The sequence below is a fragment of the Lissotriton helveticus genome, chromosome 8, assembly GCF_964261635.1.
Source record: "Lissotriton helveticus chromosome 8, aLisHel1.1, whole genome shotgun sequence".
In the NCBI taxonomy this organism is placed as follows: domain Eukaryota; kingdom Metazoa; phylum Chordata; class Amphibia; order Caudata; family Salamandridae; genus Lissotriton; species Lissotriton helveticus.
In genome coordinates this window covers 1,628,614,078-1,628,628,735 of record NC_136069.1, presented here as the reverse complement: position 1 = coordinate 1,628,628,735, position 14,658 = coordinate 1,628,614,078, and the positions used below count along the sequence as shown (strand labels likewise).

The window sequence follows — 14,658 nt, the reverse complement described above, 5'->3', positions numbered from 1 at the left end:
AGCAGACCTGGCCCAGGTACCTGAAAGGAAATCTCCTCCCCCACTCTCTATTCTATGAAGGCTCAGGTCAGTGAAAGGAAAGCTCAGCCCCCTACTCTCTATTCAATTCAGGTCATATTCAGCCCAGCCCTGACCCACCAGACTGCTGGAGCCAAGGTCCTCTCCAGCCCCCTGTCACTCACAAGCCAAACATGGAATACACAAACCTAGCAGAGGTATACTGGATGGTTAGACAAGAAAATACCCTTTCTAAAATGGTATTTTCAAACACCGAATGTAAAAATCACCCTCACAAAAATATTTATTTTTACATTCTGAGTTCAGGCATACTAAAATGTATTTTCCCATCTTGTTCCCTGGGTCAGTTAGGATTATAAGACGTTATAATCAAACTGCCCATTCTGGCCTTCAGGTAGCCTTGCAAGAGTGAAAAACGTAATTGGCTGTAATTCACTATCAGGGCATGCCACACACATTAGGGCCTGTCCTACCTTTGACATACAATGCACCCTACCCATGGGCCTACCTTAGGGGCGACTAACATGCAGAAAAGGGAAGGTTTAGGGACTGGCAAGTGTGTGCATTTGTCAAGTCGACATGGCTGTCCCAGACTGCACACAGGCTCTGCAATGGGAGGCCCGAGTCACATTTTACAAGCTGCTTCTCTGGGTGGCACAACCAGTGCTGCAAGCCCACCAGCAGCATTTGATTTATAGGCCCTGGGCACACATGGTGCAATGTACTAGGGTATGACAAGTAAATCAAATAGCCAATCATGGAGTCACTAATCCATTACAATAATTTACAATAGGGCGCACTTGCACTTTGGCACTAAATAGCAGTGGAAAAAAGCCCAAAGCATCTAGACAAGCAAAAACATAGCAAAAATACAGGAGGCAACAGCAAAAAAATGGAAGGGAGACCCATGCCAATGGTGCCAGGTCTAACACGTGTCCCCTCCAGCTGAAATGTGGGGAGAATTACCCTACCTCTTTGGAGTTATCTTCACTAACGCAGAAAAATCTGGACAGACATCAGCATTGGCGTGTTCTGTACCAGGGCGATGTTCCACTGTGAAATCCAACCCCTGTAGGGAAATGGACAACCTCAACAGCTTTGGGTTCTCACCCCTCATCAGCATCAACCATCTGAGGGGCCTGTGGTCTGTCAGAACCCGTAACTGAGTCCCAAACAAGTATGGTTTTAACTTCTTCGGTGCCCAGACCACAGCAAATGCCTCACGCTCAAAAATGACACTATATAGTTTTAACAGTAAAACCGCATGTCAATGGGAAATTTTGTGGCCATTTCAATGGAACATCTGTTGATTGTAAATAAGTGTGCTACCACTTCATGCTTTAGGTTTGTATTTATTAAAAGTGATAGTTTCTGAACATAATTCGAGAAACATTTCTACCCCCGTCCTGATGAAAATGCTGTTAATGAACTAAGAGGCAAGTCAGCGGTCATGTGTATCTTATATGTGGCTACATTTGGATTATATATGGAGCAAAAGTTTATTCTAAGAAATCAAACAAACGTGTTTTTGTACAGCAGACATGCTGAACTTGCACTTTTGAAGGTGCTCTCATGTGTGATAAAGAAGAAAATGGAAGGTCATTGAATTAAAGTATTTGGCCGGAATCACATCATTTGAAACAAGTTAATGGGTTAAGAGCATTATACGTTGGTTGAGTAGATTATTTAAGTCACTAAACATGAAGGTCTAGTAAAAACGTTATGATTTTTCCAGACACTGTGTTGATGCCCATAGACTGGCATAGTGTTAGCAGAATCACAGACTATTGAAGTTGGTAGCGTCCTTTGACAAACACCGGGGGTAGGAAATGCGCACTGTGATAATCCCTGCTAGACCCTTTTAGGAGAACTTAGCAGACATAGTTGTCTGCTATGCCATTGTAACAGAAGAAAACTCTACATACATTGAGGGGCTTGGGGTCAGGCCTCTCCTTTCTAGTAAAGTGACACTCATATTCTGCTTCTCCTCATGGAGTTATACTGCATGGGGCAATACATTTCTGCTTTTGGCTCTACTGCCCTATAACTATCGGCATTACTGGGATGGTGACCAGTTGTTTAGTTTTATTTTTTTCCTTTTATAGGCCTTCTTTAATTTCTTTCCTTCTGCTATTTGCGTGTCCTGAAACTCCCCAGACCGTTCAAATGGGGCACTAACAAGCTACTCATTTTACCTACAGTGTGCAGCAGCATGTGCTGCCACTATTTCTGGCAGCCATCTTGGAATGGTATTATTCATAATGCGTCATTGTTTTAATGTCCCAAGATGGCAAGCATGTTCAGAAGCATTACTTTGGGTAACATGGATCACTACAACAGTAATAAACTATGCACTTTGGCACTCGAAGATAGCCATCCATTGCAATATTTACTGGGTGGCAATCATGAGATGGTATTATGCCTAATGCATTATTGTTTTTAGTGCTTGCCCCAAGGAGGAAAACAAGTTAATTCTAAATGTGTCAGCCATGTTGGAACTATGTAAAACAATGATACACTATGTACATCATCACTGAAAGATGGCCACCCGCTGTTAGGTTTCATTTTATAATTTTGACTTAAGAGGCACTTTCATTGATAAACCAGACCTGTTTACATTTACCACTGTTTGTTACAATTTGTGATCGTGATGTGATAAAGGATGAAAATTATTCCAGGACTTGCCCTTCCTTACTCATCCTGCAAATCAGTAGGGAATTGACATTAACTGCATCAAAAGCTAGAGATAAGTCCAAAAAGCATGTTTAGTGTGCCTAACGTGTTGTGTAAGAGAAGAAAACAGAAAGAAGGCAGACTACATTTCCTTTTGTCCACCGTGAGAAACCTTGAATAAAAGCCCCGATTTACATCCTCTTGTCACACCAATTTTGCGCCTCCCAAGTCTAAGAAACTCAATTTTTAGGTGTGGTTTATTTTGAACAAGGTGCACAGAGAGTGGAAAGAAAGAGCGGACGAATGTAAAGGGTGTCTCAGTCCCTTCCTGATCTCAAAGAGAACCTCTGGGCCCTCAGTGGTGGCATAAATGTGCAAGAGGAGATGAAACACAGTATGGAACAGTGCATAATCCAGACCCGATTCCTGTTGGTTTATTTTCAACTTATAGAGTGTACTATCGGATATTCAGTAACTAGATGCATCCATTTCTTTCATGTACTTCATTTGAATTTTGTATAGCATCCGTCCTCCGTTTTACACAATAAAAACTTTCTTCAGTTGCATTCAGCTGTCATCCATTCAAAGGTTCCATTCTAGATCCCCTCATTTAAATGGAAGGGACACGCAAGATCGAGGCATCTATCCCACTAGATTGGTCTTTCTTATGCCCTTATCTCTTCTCTCCAGAGCTGCCACTATAGAGAGCACTGGAAAAGGCACAAACAATGAATCAGAGACCTTGGAACCATGGATTCTGCCATCCTAGCAAATAAAGTAGCTGCATGCTTACAGTTCAACTGATCTGGCCAAGACACAAGAAGTCAATGGGCATACAACCCAATACATCGAGACAATGACAGAAATCAGACAAAGTAGTCCGAAGAAGTTCTAAAGAATAAAAAAAACTAAAAATGGAATCATGTTATTCAAAAGGTTTGAATGAAAAAAGGAAACTTCTCAGAGGTGGAATTTTGGCTCCAAGTGCACTCTCACTCAGAGAACCTCACAAAACAAAGGCGCAAGATAAGGAAATATAAATAGAACTTGAACTAGCATATAAACTGCAATAAAAGTTGCTCTAAATAGTGAGGAAAAAGTACCAAATCTACATTACAGCAAAATATTACAGTTTCAAGAGAAAAGAATGAAAGTTCAACTCTCCCCAATAGTCCACGATTGCGGCAACACCATCCGGAAATGTAAGAATGTCAGGTTCTCCGTAAGGAAAATCTCACATTGAGAAATGCTCAACACCGTTGCTAAAACCACACCATCCTCCCATTTTTTAGAACCAATATCCCATTCACTTCTGAAACAGATTAGCCCTTCCGCTAAACCCACTGAACGATCCTGACAACCACATCTACATCAGAAAGTACAGTCCCTGGCTGTCTGAAAGAGTATCAGGTCTCCCCTCATATCATGACAGGGTGACCAGATGTCCCGCATTTCCTCGGACAGTCCTGGTTTTCAGAGGACTGACTAGCGTCCTGACACATTTCCTAATTTTCAAAACAAGTCCTGATAGGCCTACCCTGGCCTGGTTCCAGGACTTCCTGAAAGATAGAATCCAGTGTGTTTCCCTGGGAGCCTTAAAAGAAAAACCCCGGTGGGTCGATAAAGGGGTCACACAAAGGTCAGGCTTGAGCCCTACTTTATTTAACATTTATGTGGCACCTCTCGCTAAAGTTTAAGAGCATATGGGTTTGAAATTTTGTCTCATGCGGAGGATACTTATCTGGTCATGTCCTTTGATGAACATTTTAACAAAGTGAAGGACCGCTTCTTGGCTGGTATGAAGCGATTGCAGAGTGGATGGCAGGTAACTTCCTCCACCTGGGCCCATGGAAAACAGATTATTGTGTTTGCGAAAGCCCAATCCCTGTGGACACCAGTGTGGGGCCGCCAAAGTTAAGCAAGGCTGCCATCCCAAGCAAGTTAGTAAAAAAACCTAGGAGTCAAGATGGATCAGGAACTTAATTGGAAACAATCACTCCTGTCTACAGATTGTACCTGCTTTCACATGCTACACTTACTAAAGAAGCAAAACCAAAGGGGATGATGGACGAAGTGTTGAACATTGCAAGCACTCACCCCCAGACAACTGATCTGGGTTTAGTCCATCATCATTCTTTAGCTCACTCCGCCACCCCAGTTCAGACATGGCCATATGCAAATCAGTCTTTCCCAGTGCCTCATGGGAACAGTCCAGCCCGAACTGCCAAGCCATGTCTTCCCTGGACCAGAAACAAGCTAAAGAATGATGATGGATTAAACCCAGATCAGTTGACTGGGTGTGAGTGTTTGATATGCTCAAATGCTCCGTCCATCATCGCCTTAGGTATCGCTTTGTTAGCCCTAAGTTGGCAGGGTATGCCCAGACGTGGGTCCCTTGCTCACTTTGCCACTGATTCAAGATAGCCTGGCTGATGAGGGTTATGAACCCGAAACCGGTCCCAGGATGCTTGTTTCCGGTCCAGGGAACACCTGGCTTGGCAGTTCAGGCTGCACTGTTCCCATGAGGCACAGGGTCAGACTGATTTGCATATGGCCATGTCTGAACTGGGGTGGTGGAGTGAGCTAAAGAATGATGATGGATTAAACCCAGATCAGTTGACTGGGGGTGAGTGTTGATTTGCTCAAATGCTCCGTCCATCATCCCCTTTGGTAACACTTACTAAAGAAGGCATTACCATTTCTTCATCTATCTGCCAGGAAGACCTTGGAACAGGCTCTTGTTGTGATTACGGCAATGCTCTACTGGCTTCTGCCAATTAGTCATTATTGCAGGTCGAGCAAAACACAGCTGTACGGTTGATTTGTAATCGACTGCCTAGAACTGCCTCTGGTCCCCTTTTAAAATCTCTACATTGGCTGCCAGTAAAGAATAGGATAATATTCAAAAAGTGCTCCTTAACCTACAAGGCTCAGCCGAGCAAGAGTCCCAAGTACCTCTGTCAGAGGCTTAAACGATATCACACCACTAGGAATTTGCGTTCCAGTGAGAAGGAGTTATTGTCAGTCCCACGTATTAGACGATCCAGATGTGGTGGAAGATCTTCCTTCTATTTGACCCCCACCCTCTGGAAAAAAAATCGCCATTTTCTGTTAGATCCTGTCCTGAATACAGCAAGTTTAGTAAAGCACTACAAACTAAACTGTTTTGGTTTTAGCCTTTTATTGATCACTGTGCGAAGAGATACCATGGTTGGGGTGATTTGCGCACATTATCAAATCAATTTGTTGATCCATTCATTCATTTTGCGAAGTTGAAATGAAACTACTCTCTTTTCAAAATATGCCTCTAAAGTGATTTAACTTATCGGTTTCTTTCAGGCAGCACAGGATGAGGTTCACTGCATACTCACAGCAGAGGGGAGACAGAGTGGGGAAGAGGGCACAGGGAGGTCGTCCTGCCAATCCTACTTTTATGTCCGACCTGTTCTGGTTTTTGCTTCTCAAAATCTGGTCAGCCTATATCATGAGCACATCCTGAAATCTGACTATTTTTCATCCGATTTCTAACTAACCTTCCTGCCAAAATCTTGGAGAGCTGTCTAGAGGCTCACGCTGTACTTTTTAAACACATTTTTTATTGGGTTGACATTTTTATGCCTTACAGCCAACAAACTTATTGAACAAATAAACTGTTGGCATTAGAAGTCACAAACAGATATATGGTATTTACTTAAAACACTTGACTGTCAATAATCGCAGAAAAGAGACACAGAATGATTATGTTATTCCATTGCAAAGCAACCTGGCTTTACCCATTACCCTCCTGTTTCGGCAAAAGAAGACACCTCACTGGTCTCTCTCAAGGTCCCGACATTTCTCCCAGCTCCTCCATATCTTTTTATGTTTATTGGGGCACCCCACTGGACCCATACGAGGATTTCCAATATTCATCTTCTGTCCATAACGCTTTTCCAGTGAGTCATGCTGGGGACTTAAGGGCTGCTCCAATTCAGAGCAATATCCTGTTTACCAAGTGTGAGATCAAGTCTTATCAGGGATTCTCATTTCTCGTAAATCCCTAGTCATCGAGTACATTTAGCAGGGCAATCTTAGGGTTCAAGTTGAATGGCAGTCTGAGTACCTGCTGAAGCACGTGAGCTATGCCATCCCGAAAGGGCCCGAGGACCGGACAGGACCACACAATATGGAGGAAGCGACCAGGCAATACTTGACATTGAAAGCATCAGTCCCGGGGCATTTGCTAATGTCTAGCTGGCATCAAATAAACTGAGTGGAGATACTTGGATACTTTGAAATCTATGTGTGCCTCTCTGGGACCATAAGTGCCACCGATGCTACGTGCCTCCATGCTATGCGTAGTGACAACGTGGCCCCACAATGTTTGCATTGCGATTTTTCTTTAACGGCGTATGACAGTAGGCCACCTATAAAAATGCTTCTTTTAAATTGTCGCTCCCTGACGAAGCACTCGATTGAAACGTCTTTGCTTTTGGAAAGCCTAAACCCTGATGCCATCTTCCTAACTGAAACCTGGCTACGACAGGAGGCAGATTCTGCCATCTCCCAGCTCTTACAGCCAGGATACTTAATTCACAGAATTGACCGGGTATCAGGTAGAGGTGGGGGACTAGGGATAATTTTCAGGGACTGCTTCCAATGTCGTTCCCGCCCAGCCGAGGTACCCAATTGCGAAAGTATGAGCTTCACCTTGGAGTTCTCATATACACAAACCTTCTCTGGCCTAATAATCTACCGGCCACCTGGACAGATGGGACGATTCCTCGACTCCCTCCCCACATATGTGGCTGAATTAGCTTTATCCTCTGCAAACTTTACATTGCTTGGTGATTTTAATATTCACATAGATGATTTGACTAATCACCAAACAAAGGCCCTACAGTTTACATTGAAGAGCTCTGAACCTACACATATGAAGGGCCACCTATTAGACGCGGTTTTTAGCAACAGCCACAAGCTCCATGTGGGCCTTCCTTTGCCCCTTCCTTTGACTGATCATCTGTTGGTGCCTCTAACCTGTGACACGGTGATTTCTCCCCGGGCTCCATTAACAGCCTCGCGGATGGGGAGGAACTGGTCCAATCTTCCAACGGACCAATGGGTCCGCTCCCTGACGGCCGTGCCCCGGTGCTGGGCACTGACCCGGAGGTATCTAATAGGAACTTTACCATTTGGATTAAGACCTCGTTGGATTTGGTAGCCCCGCTAAAATTCCTACATAAAAAAAACAAGGCTAAGGATGCGCCATGGTTTACCCCTAAACCATGAGAGTTGAAACAAAAGTGCAGGAAACTAGAGAGGGAATGGAGAAAGGCCCCAGTGGCAGAAAGGCGAATAAATTACAGAGAAGTGATCAGGAAGTAGAAGGTAGATAGAAAGTTGGCGCAATCCTTCTTTTATGAGCAGAAGATCCGGACTGCAGCCAATTCCCACAGGGAAATCTTCCAGATCGCGAAAACACTTATCAAGATACGTCAAAATCTCCCTGACCCTAAAAAGGCCCAAGACCGCTGTAATAAACAGGCGGAGTATTTCCATAAAAAAAATTAACTTATCTCTCTCTCTTTTGCCTCCTTTAAGAGTGCATCTAATCTCTCGCCCGAGGACACTACTGTAACCACTTACTGCCCGCTCACGGAATTCCCTCTGCTTGACGAGGAGTCACTGCAAATTTTTATGCTAAAAGTGCTATCTGGCTCCCCCACTGACCGAGCTCCTCCCCGCCACCTGCTACCAGTTGCAGACATAATCAGACCGGCGATCCTTAGGACTCTAAACGCTTCAATTGTCGCAGGAATGGTGCCGTTGGCATGGAAATGTGCACAAGTCAGAGCCCTTCTGAAAAAAACAAATCTCGACCCTGCAATCATGGCTAACTACCGCCCGATCTCTCTCCTGCCATGGATGGGCAAACTGTTAGAGAAGCACATCAATTCCTCTCTGGTTAACCATCTGGAGTCCCACAATCTTCTCCAAGATTCCCAAGCAGGCTTTCGCCGAAGCTGGGAACGGAAGTTGCCATTTTGGCAGTGACAGAATCAGCCCGGAGAGACACGGATCAAGGCGGCACCACAGCAATTATTTTGCTAGATCTGAGTGCCGCCTTTGACACAGTGGATCACAACATCCTGTTAGCACGCATTAAGCGGCTCGGAGTAACAGGGCAAGCTCTCTCCTGGCTGCAATCCTTCCTAGAAGACCGGGTGTTCCAGGTCTCGGAGGGCTCCACTCAATCTAAGCCATGCCCCTCAACTGCGGGGTCCCACAGGGTTCCTCTTTAAGTCCGACCTTATTTAATGTTTATATGTAACCCTTAGCAGATATTGTGCGCCCGTTTAACATTGAAATTGTCACCTACGCAGACGACACCCAACTGGTGGTCGGCCTAAATCATCCCGAGGGTTCGTCGAGCAATCTGGGCACCTGCTTAGAAGCAGTAGCCAGCTGGACGGCACTTTCCCATTTGAAATTGAATGGGGAGAAAACGGAACTGATGTTCCTGGGGAAGTCCCCCTCCCCCGGACCAAGCATTGACTGGCCTTCTTGTATGGGCACCATGCCTGAACCAAAAACTCAGATTAAAAGCCTTGGAGTATGGCTTGATAACACCTTAGGGTTTAACCACCAAGCCATCAAACTCTCTGCACATGTTTCAGGCTGATGAGGATGCTGAGGAAAATCCTGCCGCTCCTCCCATTCCATGCCCGGAGGATCTTGGTGCAGGCTATCATCCTGTCCCGCCTTGACTACGGGAATTCCTTGTATCTAGGCGCTCCGGCTGGTACCATAAAAAAACTGCAGGTTACTCAGAACTCTGCAGCTCGCCTATTGCTCGGACTTTCTCGTAGACATTCAGGGTCAGCCGCCCTGAAAACACTCCATTGGCTGCCAATGCAAGCTCGGATTGAATTCAAGGCAATGTGTATAGCCCATAAAGCCATGTGGCGCACTGGCCCAGCATTAGTTTGCTCCCTAGTCTCCCCCTACCATCCGCCAAGAGCCCTATGTTCTGAGGGTACATGCTGGGCAACAATCTTTAAAATCGAATGAGCGAGGTGGGGAGGACGATCGTTCTCGTGGAATGCCGTCTCACGCTGGAACTCCCTACCCCTCTCCCTCCGCAATGAACCAGATCTACTCAAGTTTCGCAAACGGCTGAAGACCCTTCTATTTCATTAACGCATACTTTCTGACAGTCGCCTCTCCTCTCCTGTCCTAAGCGCTACGAGGCCTCAGGGCAGAAGTGCGCTCTATAAAACTCCATTACATTACACATTACATTACATATCCATTTGTCATCTTCCAGGGGGCCAATATAATTTTCTCGCAGTTTTGGAAAGGTGGCTGGTGAGTTTATAACAAGGCTCAGATAATGGGCAGAGGACATCCCTCCACCAGGGAGTGGAGGCATGGTTACTTTTGCTTCGTGTGAATTCAAGCAAGTTATGATATGGGGTACGCTCTTTCAGATTCTGAGTTCTATACGTACTTCATATGAAACAAGTCAAATTTCTTTGCTACCCTACAAATGCCACTATTTGTAGGGCATGCAATACAACTGGTTATGCTAGCCCAAAAGACTTGCAGTATTGGTTTGACTAGCTGTCTCCACATTCCCCACTGGATTTCCATAGCCCTTCCCCTCTCGTTTGCTCCTCTATTTGGGAAAATATATCTACAACAGATGGGCTGACCAGAGAATTAACATATTAACAATTGAATGGTCGATAATGTGGTTCTCGGTCAAACATGAAACAATGTTTTTGAACCCCATTCCACTGAAAGTTTGTGGCAGTTCGGGATAGACTGTTCCCATGAGGCACAGGGTCAAGACTGATTTTCATATGGCCATGTCTGAACTGGGGTGGCATGGTGAGCAAAATAACGATGGATTAAACTCAGATCTGTGACTGGGGGTGAATGTTTTGGCAATGTGTAACATTCTGTCCATCATCTTGTGTGTTTTGCTAATCATCCCATTACAGACCATCATAACCATTGCTACAGCTGTATGGTGCTCTACAGTTTAACAATCTGATTTCATCTTCAAATTATTTGTGCAGTTCAGAGCAAAATTACTGAAAAATATTCACAGGTTAAGAAGTCCACACATGAATCTACACATACATGATCAATAATATGCCACTAACTCAGACTCCTTATCTTAAAATAATACAAAACTACGAACTGAAAATAAAAACAAGTGTTCTATGTAAGTAGAGAATTACATACATCTAATTACAAATAAGTTTAATACATGCATTGATGTGCTTTATGAAAATTCTGAAAAGCCCCAACCTATATTTGACAACACAGCTTTCTATATGTATTTAAACTTACAAGTTAAGATGGTTATGTGACTACATTAGAATTTTTATTTCGCAAGACCAAGAAAAAAGATCAGAACAGGTAAGGTATATGGGGCGAAGGGGAAAGTTAAAAAGAATAAGTTAACACGGGGGTAAATATATTAAGAGAAGGGGGGGTATTGGTGTTGCCATTCATATTTAAACAAGAGGGTGCCTCCTTAAAGCATTCAAACCACATTAAAAGAAAAAAAATGTATATGGGATTAATTCTACATTAATACTCTGATTTCAATGATAAAACATTCAGGGTGGGTTTCAGGTATTCCAGATATTACTCAGATTAATCTCCAGAGACTTCTCTTGAATTAATTTGCTGAGGCTAATACAATCATTAAGAAAAGTCAAGATAGCCCAAGGAACGTATGCACATAATGCAAAGAATAAGGTGAGACATGAAAATCGATTTTTTAAATCACAGTCAAATAGTTCTGCAAGTTAATGTGCTTCTTAGAGAGATATCTGTGAGAAACCACTCGCTCACTAGTTCAAAACTCAACCACGCTAAGCATTCCCTCTATCTGATGCACATGAAAAGAGATCCACTGCCTCTTTAAGATACAAGTGACAACTGTGTTTCTATTGTACATCAAGTAAACAGCTTCCATTCATATTATATAATTCATGTTTAATTATTTCGTGTTATCATTTTTCTATTTTCTGGCTTCTTTTTTACTTCGCTGACCCTTACTGTAACATTTTGGGGCAACCTCTCAAAACAAGGCAATCCCAAATAAAAAACACCCATTTCGTATGATCTCCTGGATTTGCCCCACCATGTGTGGAGAAGGACGGGGTGCATGCAAGGAGTGCACACCAAGGGAGCGCCAAGCATGATCAGCCTCAGGCTACTAATTTACCACAAAAGTCATACGCTTCAACAGACAACACAAGCAGTCCCCTCACTAAAGCCAACCACACTTTCCTTTGGGACTTTGGTTTAATGGAAAACTCATCGGTATAACATTTTTCTACACGCATAGTCCCATTGGTTGAAACACCTGCGCTGGCTGAAGATGTCAAATGACATTTGACTCTTTGGCAACTACACAATTCATGCTTTCAATCACAAGGGATCACCTCTCCCTTCTACAGTATGCTTCGACCTATGAGAATGGACCCAAAATAGAGACATCCCAACAAACCCAATGCACTTTCACAAATTCATGCACGTTTTTATCTGTACTTCAACGAATACATTTGCCTTCAGTGCTTTAAAAATGTACATGCTGATCGCTAGTTAATGCACATGTTTGAAGGCAACACACACCTCTGGGAGGCCACCAACATTTCAAGATAATAAGAGCTGCACCTTTCTTCTAGGGGCTGAGGTGCAGGCAGGACCACAGCCCCACTCTAAATGTTGTTCATGAAATGCCCCCCATGTCATGCAGTGCTCAGCCATCACCAGGGATGCTCTGCTGGCTGGAGGAGGGAGGGCAGGATCATGTGCCACTGACAGATGCTGTCATTCATCACACCTCTGAATTAATCAAGAAGGCAGGGGCCCTATGCCACTGCAGACTAAGCCGCGAGGGGTGCAGTGCATATAACGGTGTGGAGGTCACACTAGCCCTCGTAAACACAAACAGAGCATCCCTCGGTTTCACAAAGGATTCCAGAGCCTGGGAGAAGGGGGCAGTCCTAGGCGGGAGGGGCAGCAGAGGCCCAGCCCACTCCTGGTCCTCCATACCTCGCGCACTGCCATCCAGGGAGCCCGGTTCACTCACCCCGTGCTGCTGGACCGCTGTCTTGCCCCGAGGCGGCCCCTGCCCGGCTCCCACTGAGAGGCAGCAAGCAGGCTCTCAGATGCCTGCCCTCCCTCCCCCGGCTTCCTGCCCAGCGCTTCACTTCCTGTGAGGTCACTGCGTGCGGCCGTCGGGACTACAACTCCCGGCGTCCCACGCGCGCCAGCAGCTCCCAGCATGCCAGAGCGAGAGCTCCATCCCTCCACAGCAAGTTGCAGGAGACTGTGCCTCTTGGAATACAGGCACTTTCATGTTAGAATGCGTCACTCCTCTGTGTCTTAAAAAACACAACTTGAACCCTATGTTCACATTGAATCTCTCTAGAATAAAGAGACGCCGCTCCTAAAAAGTTAGCTGTTTTGTTAATCCCCCACCCTCTCCCACAAAAATTCCAGATGGATACATAATTGTCAATGGGCTAATTTTTAGGTCTCGTTCACAGGCAACTTTAGGTATTTCAGAGAGTTAATTTCATCTCTAAATAGAGTAAGGGGCTTTTTGGCAGCCTGTTTCACCTCCATCCAGATCTTCAAAGCGGACCTCAAATCTCTTTTATTCCAAAGACACTTTCAGAACTAATTCCCCCCTCCTCAGACCTCACCAAGAAGTTCTTTAGTGGTTGTAAATTTGTCACAAATATTTGTATTTTTGTTTGTGCATCCTGTGCTTGCTGCGTTTGATATTGTGTTCCTTTTGCCTGCGTTGTTTTGATTCTATGGCCTGCTATTGTTCGCCAGGAAGTTCTTTAGTCATTGTATATTTTGTCATATTTATTCTTATTTTTGCTTGTACAGTCTGTTCATGCTGTGCATGAGATTGTGTGCCTTTTGCCTGCGTCGCTCCGATTCTATGGCCTGCTATTTTTTTTTGTTTTATTCCTGCAACAGTTCTCTCATGTACAGGGGCGTAACACAGGCCCCGCGTTGCGGGGGGGCCCCCCTCGCTCCAAGGGCCCCTTCACTTCCTCATGAAGTGAAATGGTGCGCCGGGCGCCCAGCACTTAATAAATTAAATGATGCACACGGCACGCACGGGCCCCGGCCGGGCCTCAGAGGCTCTTCATTAATTACATGGTGTGCACGCCATGTCGCCCGGCCGGGGCCCAGGGCTTCAGAGGCCTTCTGAGCCTCTTCAATCATTAAAAGGTGCGTGGGCCCCGACAGGCCTCTTACAGTGGCAGTTCCTTTCTTCTAATTTCCTGCTGTCATTTTTTTTATTTGTTATATTCACCGCCGATGCGAATTGCATTTTCACTTATTGAAGCAATCAGGCCCTTTTTTACAGCCACATTTGCTGCTGTCGCATCATTTGCGGGGCTTACCTTTCTTCATCCCCGGCCCTCTAAAGCCTGCCAGACTACACCCCCCCCCCCTTGTACGATGGTGCAGCCTCCTCGCTAATTAAACACAGCCCAGGCGTGTTTTAGGTCTTAAGCCCTGTACTTCCCGAGGCTGTGCAGTCTTAACGGCTATGCGCTTCTCCCCTTAAGGGCACCACAATATTCTGGGCCTGCACTTGGACAGGTTCGACAGTACACTCCCCAATAGCATTCCCCGCAGGTTTGGGCTAATCAGGGTGTCAGTGATGAAACAGACAAAGGAAATGAGGAGTGTGAACATGCCCTGCTGGTTCCCATGTTCTGTACTCCGGACCATATCCTTTCCAGGGGATTAAGTAATAAAGTCTGCGTCATATTCGCTTTGAGTCCAAAATTGCCTCCACTATGGTATTGAAGGCTAGGACTACGATGTTGATCAGCATTTCTTTTTTATACAACTTTTGCCTGTTCAAAATTGTTTTGTGTTGTCTGTTGTAGTTCTTTCATCTTTTCAACATAGTCTTGTGCGGGAAAC

General features: G+C 44.8%; 1 protein-coding gene across 5 annotated transcripts in view; it reads right to left on the bottom strand.

Annotated features, from left to right (window-relative positions):
* LOC144773575 (uncharacterized) overlaps nucleotides 1-12,915 on the bottom strand; it is a 156,192-nt gene extending 143,277 nt beyond the window's left edge. For 3 of the 5 annotated variants that reach the window (XM_078658691.1, XM_078658694.1, XM_078658693.1), the window contains exon 1: nucleotides 12,788-12,915. The gene's annotated coding sequence lies outside the window, so the exon portion shown is untranslated. Of the gene's footprint in view, nucleotides 1-12,750 lie in introns of all 5 variants that reach the window. The other 2 variants (XM_078658695.1, XM_078658692.1) reach the window with 2 other exon arrangements.
* Nucleotides 12,916-14,658: the final 1,743 nt, after the last annotated feature.